Genomic DNA, 9,373 nt, shown 5'->3' with positions numbered 1-9,373 from the left:
GCGATTCGTCTTGGTACCGTAACGAATATCTGGCGAATCTGAAATTATTTGGCTAGGGGGTGGCTGTCGATGGGAACCACGCGACCCACAAAAGGTCTTCATCAAAACTCCATCCGCCGTCCCACTTCCGTTCATTTGTGAATACCATCGAACGGATCGAGTTTCATCGCATCAATGCATTCGGTTCAATTAAAAATAAAAGGAAACATATCTGGGATCATCGGCGGATACTGAACCTTTCTGCGATTCACCAAAATAAAAAAAAATGACAATCAGAGATACAACGGCAGTAAACTTATACGAGCAACCCTTTTTTATTTTACAGTCGATTGGGGTAGGAAATAAATATAAACGAAACTTGCGTTGGGGTCGTTCTATGTTCAGTTTATTTTACGACACACTAATTAGTATGTATTGTATTTCACTTTAAACTAGACCCTAGAACTGTTTATTGAGCGATTTATAAGTTAAACAAATAATATTATGGTTGTGTTGTGATGGTATGAACTATTTTTAAAAGCCATATCGTGTATCGCAATTATTGTCAAGTGTTTACATAAATTGAACATATTAATTTTAAAATGATAAACTATCTAACTCAAATAAAAGATAAAAACATTGTTAAGAGCAAAGTAGTGAATATAATTATTAAAATACAATCAATATTTTATTGTAGCAAAATATAGTAGTAAAGTCTGTGTTATTTTTTATTATTTTTTTCCAATATTGATGAGAAATGAATTAATCTCAATATTTTTATAAATCAAAGTGTTTATGTTAAAATTGTTAAGAATATAATTGTTATTTGGAAAGTTCTAAATATTAAAATCATAAGTAAATAAAAAAATAAAATATATTTTATCTATGTACCATAAATAATATTGTGAGAATTTAAAATGTTGTATTTATAGTGGAAGCTCAGATTGCGAGTAACTTGGTTTACAAGTGTTTAGAAATAAGTAATTTGAGCAAACTCCACTTTGACTTTGCCTAACGATGTTTTGCAATTAGGGGTTCTGTGTCGAGACAATCCGAGAATTTATTCCCGGGAATTTCAAAAAATTAACCTGAAGATCGAAACTTGTAAGATGTATATAATATTTCGAACATTTAATGTTTATAATATAATCTGCATGGTTGAAAACATGCAAATAACCTGAACTCGCTTGGTATACAACGGTCTTCGACGAATAATGTGAACACAGATTTCATTTATGTTTAGATGTTAAGAATTGCTTAGTTCAGATGATCGAAAGATTTTTTTAAATAACACGTATTTTTCCAAATAATTATTTAACTAAAAATTTTACATACCTTTTTTCTATGATTCAAATGAAGAATAAATAATATTTCGATTCCTAAATCGCTTAAGAATCCCTACTAAAAATACAAGCTATACGTATTACGTCACTTTCTCTCCCACTAAGCCGGTGATTCTTCTGGCAGTAACATAAATTTTGGGAAATAATTTTCCCCTAGATTACATCGACTTCAAAAGCAATATAATTAAATAAACGTTTTTGACAATATATCTTAGTTTAGTTTAAAGGAAAAGAATATATTTAGTTTAAATTAATTACAATTACCGTAATAATTTCATATTCTCAAGGTTACAACGGCTTGATAATAAAGATTGTTAAATAGACGTTTTAACAATATTTCCTCGTTTATTTATAAGAAGAAAAAAACATATTTCCTTTTTTCCGATATCTCCAATTACCGTATGATTTCCACATTCTCAAGATTACATCGATTTTAAATGTTGCGGTGGTATTTTAATATTTTCAACATTAATTTCTCGTTTACTTTTAAGAAAAATTTACTCCTGACAATTTTTTTTTACATTTTTACAAATAATTTACGGTACCTGTAGTCATTTTTTAATAATAATATTTATTTGTTCAATAGTTTATTTTACACACAATATATATAATAAACGTTTTTATCGCGATCAAAAGTGAATCGAATACCTTTGAGCGGTATCGCCGTACATGTACGGCAGTCGATCTTTTACTGTTTTAATGTACCCAAGATAGGTATATATACACATATATAACTGAAGATATAATAAATATAAAAAACATTATACTATATTTATATATTATTTTTTAAATTTAATTTATTATAAATGATTTCTATAGAAAATTATAACAATCAATTAAAGAATACTAAATTAATTAACATAACAAAAATTATTTTATATTAATTTTATATAAAAAATGATACAAAAACTGAGTAATATGTGAAATAGATTAACGAAATTTAATAATAAATTATTAAAATATACTAATACAAAAAGTAGTACAATAAATTAAATCAATCAAACATGAAGAATCTCTGTTTTTTTATATAATTTACTACAAATGCAATATAAAATAATAATCAATAAATACAGAAATAATTATAGAAAAATACGTAAAATTAACTCACTCCCAGGTATACACAAATTAAAAAAATGCGTATAAATGAACTCACTTATCAAAGGGTTAAAGTAATAGATAAACATTAGTTTAATATTTTAATTATATAAACCAGCATTTTAATTCATATAAACTGATAGACGAGTGGTATAAGTCGCTGACTATTGACTTGAAAGACCTGGCTTCGAATCCCATATGGACTTTCAATTTCTTTCGTGTCTAGGAGATCGGAATAAGTGTTTAATATACAATTACAATTCCGATCAATCATTTAAAATTAATTTTACCAGATTTTTCTAATCTCACGAATGAATATCGTGATGATTAATATAAATCAAGCTAGGTTGTACATATTAGGTATTGAAAAGTCTCTAATAATGAGCTAATTCAGCTCTTATAGGTTTAAAAAATCAATATGAGTTTTATACAGTGTATTTAATAACTATATTAATTACAAACTGAACCTAGTGGCGTAGCTATTCTTAACTTCCCCCATACAAATCTTCTAAAAAATTGTAACTTAATGCATGCCTCCAATGTGGCAAAACTTTCCGGAGCAGCCGAACTGCCCAAATTTTCGAGCTTATTTTTATCTATAGGGGCGGCATTTTATCAGCAGTCGTTTATTTTTTTCACATATTTAACTTAGCTCTTATCTATTTGTCGATATATATTTTTTAACGCATTCAGTTCAAAAACTACATAGCATGAACGGGTCCTTCCATCGCGTAAATGCCGCCCCCAAGCAAGTGCCGCCGGAGGCGGTCCGTCTCCTCCCCTCCTAGCTATGCCACTGACTGAACCACTGTACGTTTACATCATGATAACTAAATATTCACAGATAAAAGATTGTCATATAAATACATATGTTCAACTATTGTAAATTTAATTAATTTTTATGTACTTTTTTAAGAAATTATATTTTTTTATTAATTTTCAAAACGTCCTTTGTTATGTATACTATAAATTTGAAATATCGTTAATGATTGTATGGACTTACTTTATTATTTTTTTCAATAAGGTTTCTCTTTAATTTATTTTTAATAATGCGGGATTAATTGATATATGTTGTAATAGTTTAAAGGCTATAAATAAAGCATCAAATAGCAATTCATTTTTTCTCGTCTGTTTTAAAATAAAAAAGTATTTTGCAAATGTTTCCTTTAAAAAAATATGTTGTTATAAACAATGTTGTGTAATATAATTTATATATGTTAATATAGAGTTTAGAATAAAATTAAAATATTTTTTTTTCATTTACAAAATTTAAATTACTCAGTTTATATATATAGTATATATCATTCATTTATTATAAAAAATACTTACAACATTTTTTACAACAGTTAAGTCGATTAATAAATTTCATTATTGCATTTCTATGACTCATCGATCTCGAAGAAACAAACCCTCTAGTGCCGAAGTGAAAGTGGGCGAAGCCGCAGTAGAAATAAATAAATAATATTAGGACTATCTGATCCGCCCATAGCGTGTATCTTTTTAATTTAAAATTCCAAAGGTCCGGCTCGATAAATCCCGAGATCGGGGTCTAACGGCCGCGGAAGGCATCATCACGCTTTTTTATCTTTTTTTCATCAACCCGAAGACGTTCCTTATAAATTTCGCTCGCGTTTATTTATTTGTTAATTTTCATATTGTAGTGTATTTTTTTTCTTCTTGATGTTGTAATATATGTGTAGAATTCTTAACGCAATCAAACACACAACCAAGAGCAAAAGTTTTTTGATCAAAACCAGCCAGAGATATGTGAGGTGAGCGCCGCAAACTTTTTTAATATACAAAGCGCACACACAATACACATGATTCACAAAAATGATATTAAATTTGTTTGCGAGTGTTAATTGAAATGTTTTCTCTTTTGTGTACGGAATGGAATGCTAAATGATAGACTTTGTTTATTATTTTAAGCGTTTAATGCAAAAATAAATTCATATATTGCATGACTCATATCATATTATTTCTATATATTTATTTACAGAGGATTTTTTTTATATATAATATAGTTTTAGATTATGTACAATTCGATTAAATACATTGAAAAAAAAAACAATTGACTAGTTTCGACAGTCCAGCAGTGTATATAAAACCAATCGCACGCGTAGTGCGCAAATTAATAGCACACTACTAAATTCACTAAGACATTTCGCATCACATTTTCGTATTAAATATAAGATATATTATTTAAGTACATCACATTTGCTTTTTTTTTATTATATTACTATATGTACAGATTCGTGATTTTGATTATAATTTACATATACTGACTTGTGCAGATTCGTGTGAATAGTGGCATTATTTACGCGATAGCTGAAGTGGTAATTAGCGTTTTAAACGAAGTAAGTGTTTCTGACGTGGGCGGGAGGCAGGTGCTGGTCCCTCCTCAACGGGCGATGTTCGCGGCTGTCGATGCTGGCGTAGTTGTGGTCCAGAGGTCCCGATCCTGACCCCTCCCAGCATCCCTCGTCCTCCGAAGCCGCCCCGGAGACGCACGTGGACTGCGTCGGACTGGGGGTGGCCACCCCCGGACTCCCCCTGCCGTGGTACTTGTACCACGTGTCGTGGCACGTCGGCGAAGCCGTATACCTAGTGTTCACTATTTTTGCGCCCGTTTCCGCGTTCACTTGCTTTATATTGTTAACTGTTCGATCGGGCAACTTGATCTTGGGGTCGGGCAAGCGAAAATTTAACTTTTCGCGACAGTTTTTCTCACCCCACACTATCACAGAACACGTCTTCAGCAGCGCCTTCAGGTCCGGGTCGAGATTGAGTGCGCTCAGATCGGTGATCACGATGAAGATTATCTTTTGGCGGCGGTAACTTGCGTTTATGGAGTTGACGCCGCTCTGCAGCGCGGCCTTGAACTCTGGCTTGTACCAGTCGTTCTGAATGAAACTTATCGATAGCACTATTATCAGTCTTTTCGAATGTTGCACGCCGTTCACGACGACGTCGTCTGCGCGCCTCTCGCTCACCTGGAGGTCCCTGTGATGCAGGCACAGGGTGTACCCGTTCATCTCCAGCTCCGTCGCAATAGCCCTAGAGACGAAATCGTCATCTCTCAGGCTATACACTACGTAAGCGTCGAAGTTCTTGTGTCTATGATCGTTCAGCGACTTAGCCGAGCGCGTGAACACCCGCACACCATACTTCGAATGCATCCACAGTCTGAACTCTTCGCGAAACAGAAACAAGAACACGCAAAACAACAATATCACAAGAATCACTGCCGAAACTGCGGCCACGTATGGTATATAGTTTTCGACCAGGTTCGAAGAGTCTAGAAACAAATGTCTTTGTGTGACGGATCCGACCGTCGATTCTTCCGCACTCTTCTTACACCCGATTATCGCTTGCGCCACAGTCAATTCGCTAAGCGAATCTTCGACAGTAGTACTATAACACGATAATTTTTCGGCGTCTTCCGAACGCTCGATTAACCACTGCTCCAGTTCCGAGATAGCGTCACAGTCGCACTTCCACTTGTTGCCTCTCAGAGACACTTTAGTCCTAACGGCGTCGTTCAATATCTTCCACGGCAAGAAATCGACTATTCCGTTATGATCCAATTTGAGCACGCTCAGAGAAGTCAGCGACGAGAACGTGTCGTTCTTGATCGTTTTAATCTTGTTTTTCTCCAAGTGCAGTGCGTTCAGATTTGTCAGTTTCTTGAACTCGCTCCCGTCTAACTTTTGCAGATTGTTATTTTCTAGATGCAGCACTTTCAAGCCGTCGATGCCGTTGAAGGTCTTCTCGTCGATCGAATCAATGTTGCTGTCGTTGAGGAACAGCGTTTGAAGTTTCTTCTTACCGATGAAGACGTGATTGCCTAACTCTTTGAAATTGTTACCGTCCAGATAGATTTCCGTGGCGTCCATCGGTATCGTGTTCGGTACTTTTTCGAAACCGGCGTTCGAGCAATCGACTACGTTCGAGCTCCACGTGAGGTCGTGATAGCACGAACATTTGTCGGGACAAGTCATCTCGCAGTCGCACGCGTCGAAGTCGCAACAGTGACATAGCGCGAAACAATGGGTCTCGTACGGACATAAGAATTGCGAAGGCTTGAGATCTAGCAGGAAATCGCTCGTCTTGCCTCTGGAATGCGGCAGAGTACAGGTGACCGCGTCCAAGTCCATGACGCGAGGATGCTGTCGCTGATGGCTCAGGTGATTGATTCTCTGCAACCATTCCATTGTGCAATCGCAATGGAACTGATTTCCGCCTATATAGAACTCGGGAAGATCTCTATCATCAGCAACGGGCGAAAGCGCAAACGCACTAATATCCAAAGTCTTGATTTTGTTACCGTAAAAAACTACTTTAGCCAAGTTTTCTTTGCGTAAAAATGCACCAGAGTTGACGCGATTAATTCGATTATCGTTGAGATATACGACTTCGGCGCTATTCGGAAGAGTAGATTCGTCTATTCCGGTGAGCAGATTGAAACTGACGTCGATCATCTTCACGTTGACCCTCGGCGAGTGAGCGTTGTCGAGTTTTTGTATTCGATTTTTGTGCACGTCCAGCCATTCGAGACTAGAGGGAAGATCGTCGAAGTCGAAATATGTCAGCTTATTGTCGGACAGATTCAACCAGCCCAGACCGCCCATGCCGACGAACGCTCCTTTGACATCTGTCAACTCGTTTCCGTCCAAACGCAGAGCCCTAATAGTAGGATTTGAGCCGAAAGCGTTCGGATCGACGCGCACGATCTTATTGGACGCCAAATTCAAAATCTGCAACGTCGGCACAGCTATAAAAGCATCTTTAGATACGTTAGCGATGTCATTTCCTATTAATTCCAATCCAGTCAATTCATCGAGACCCTCAAAGTTCGCATTATCGATCGTGCTAATATCGTTATTGCCCAAATCTAAATTTTTCAAAAACCGCAAGCTTTTCACAGCTGATGGGACCTCCTCCAAAGCGTTATCTCTCAAACCAAGATCTAGAAGTTTAGTGATGTTCTCAAAAGCTCGCGAGTGAATAGTCTCGATTCCGTTTCCGTCCAAAAACAGTTGACTCAGCACGTACATGTTGGAGAAAAGATGCGCGTCGATCCGCGGCAACTTGTTGCGCGCCAGAGAGAGCGAATGCAAATTTTTAAGGTTAGAGAATGCGCCGTCCGATATGCGCGCAATCTTATTATCTTCTAAACTGAGAAACTGCAAGCTGTTCAAATCTTGAAACGTTAATGAGTCGATCTTGGTTATCTTGTTGCGCGATAAGTTCAGCACTATGAGTCTTATCAGACCGGAGAAAGTGTCTCTGTTTATCCATTCACTATCGAGCGCGTTTTGCGATAAGTCTAGTATTTGTAACTGATCTAGGCCTTCGAATAGACCAGGCGCTAGCACGCTGATTGAATTGTTATTGAGGTAAATTTGTTTTATGTCGCGAGATGATTGCAGCATTTCTGGCGGTAGAGCTTCTAAACTGTTGCTGGATAAATTGAGAATTTGTAATGAGCTCAATCCCACAAAAGCTCTATCTGTGACGAGAGATATGGCGTTGTCTTGTAAGAATAAACTCTGGAGAGAGCGTAAGCTCGTGAGGCCATTATCTGGTAGTGCGATTATATCATTTTTCGATACGTCCAGGGTTTCTAGAGCGCCGTTGCATGATTTTCCAGGAGCTGTGGGACCATCGCCCCAATCCGAAAAACCCATCTGCCAGACGTCTCTCAAGCGATTCGATGTCAAGTTAAGGAGTTTGAGATTGTGCAACGGGCAAAAGACTTCGGCCGGTAGAGTCCATATGTCGTTATCGCCCAAGTCGAGTTCTCGCAGCTCGGAGAGGCCGCGGAAGCTGTCTCTGTGGAATTCGGTGGAAGTGGCCGACCAGTCAGCGCTGTGAGTCTTGATGACGAGAGAACGCAGATCTGAGAGCGGCGCCAGAGCCGATGCGGGGACATAGCGGATCTTGCAGTACTCGACTCTGAGCCGGCGCAGTTTTGAGAGTCGGTCCAAGAAGCCGGAAGCTGGAAATTCTGACGAACTGTCGTAGGTAGCATCGCTGCACTCGAGCGATAGTGATGAAATCTTTTCGGCTCTGGATGAGGGTAAATCGGCTAAAAAGGCAGGTGCTCCTGCGGCAGTGTGTAGCCTGCAAGATAAGGCCAAGGGGGCGTCGGAGTCTGGGCCGTCTCTGGTCCAGGCGCAGTGTTTCGGGGCTCCTTCCGAAGGCTTTGCGAGCGCTCTAGCGTGAGCGCATCCAAAACAGAGCCACGCAGCCGCAACCAGGCCGGCTATCCACGCCATGCCGGAAGCAACAGGTGGTCGAACTTCATTCACTTCGATCACCTCACTCGCGTTTTTCGAGATTGCGGTCGCATGGCAGCGCACTAAACTATTGTTTCCGAACGCATTTCGACAGATTGATAAATGTGACGGAATCTCACGTGGATCGATATCGCGACCGCTCTTCACCGTTCGCGAGAGCGGACTGGAGCGTCTCGGTCTGTGCGGTCGACCGGCGACAGTGCCCCCCTACTGTGGAAAGGGAAGGGGCCAGGCACGCCTTCGACGCCCCCACCCGCGCAACAAGTGGTCGTCTCGACGTGCAGATCGCTTGTGCCCGTCGATGTCGCTCCTCTGTCAACAGAACAAAAACAAAACACGCCGTAATTTCGTCGATTGTTGATCGTTTCGCACGCTATTGAAATATGATACGACTAAAAATTTCGGCATAATAATCGTTTAGATAGCAATTTGATGAGTTAATAAAATAAATAAATTATTTTTTTTAAATCTGATCTTTTTTATAAATATGATTTATATGCATAAAATAATATAGGTACATATTTTATTAATATCTATAAAATACACCTTAATGAAAAATGAATATCAATTGCTAATACAAATATTTGAATAACTACAATATTTATACATTTTACCATAAAAAAATAAGTATAATATGCTCATTTCATTTTACGT

The 9,373-nt window shown here is 37.8% G+C and overlaps 1 pseudogene across 1 annotated transcript; it reads right to left on the bottom strand.

Annotated features, from left to right (window-relative positions):
• Positions 1-4,328: 4,328 nt before the first annotated feature.
• On the bottom strand, positions 4,329-8,887 carry LOC148226598 (toll-like receptor Tollo pseudogene; annotated as a pseudogene). The gene has a single exon (XR_015812292.1). The product of XR_015812292.1 is annotated as a toll-like receptor Tollo pseudogene (transcript).
• Positions 8,888-9,373: the final 486 nt, after the last annotated feature.

The sequence above is a fragment of the Plectrocnemia conspersa genome, unplaced genomic scaffold (genome assembly GCF_051122295.1).
Source record: "Plectrocnemia conspersa isolate PC_06_02 unplaced genomic scaffold, ASM5112229v1 ptg000014l, whole genome shotgun sequence".
In the NCBI taxonomy this organism is placed as follows: domain Eukaryota; kingdom Metazoa; phylum Arthropoda; class Insecta; order Trichoptera; family Polycentropodidae; genus Plectrocnemia; species Plectrocnemia conspersa.
The sequence above is the reverse complement of the archived record's forward strand: the minus strand, read 5'-3'. Positions and strand labels throughout refer to the sequence as shown.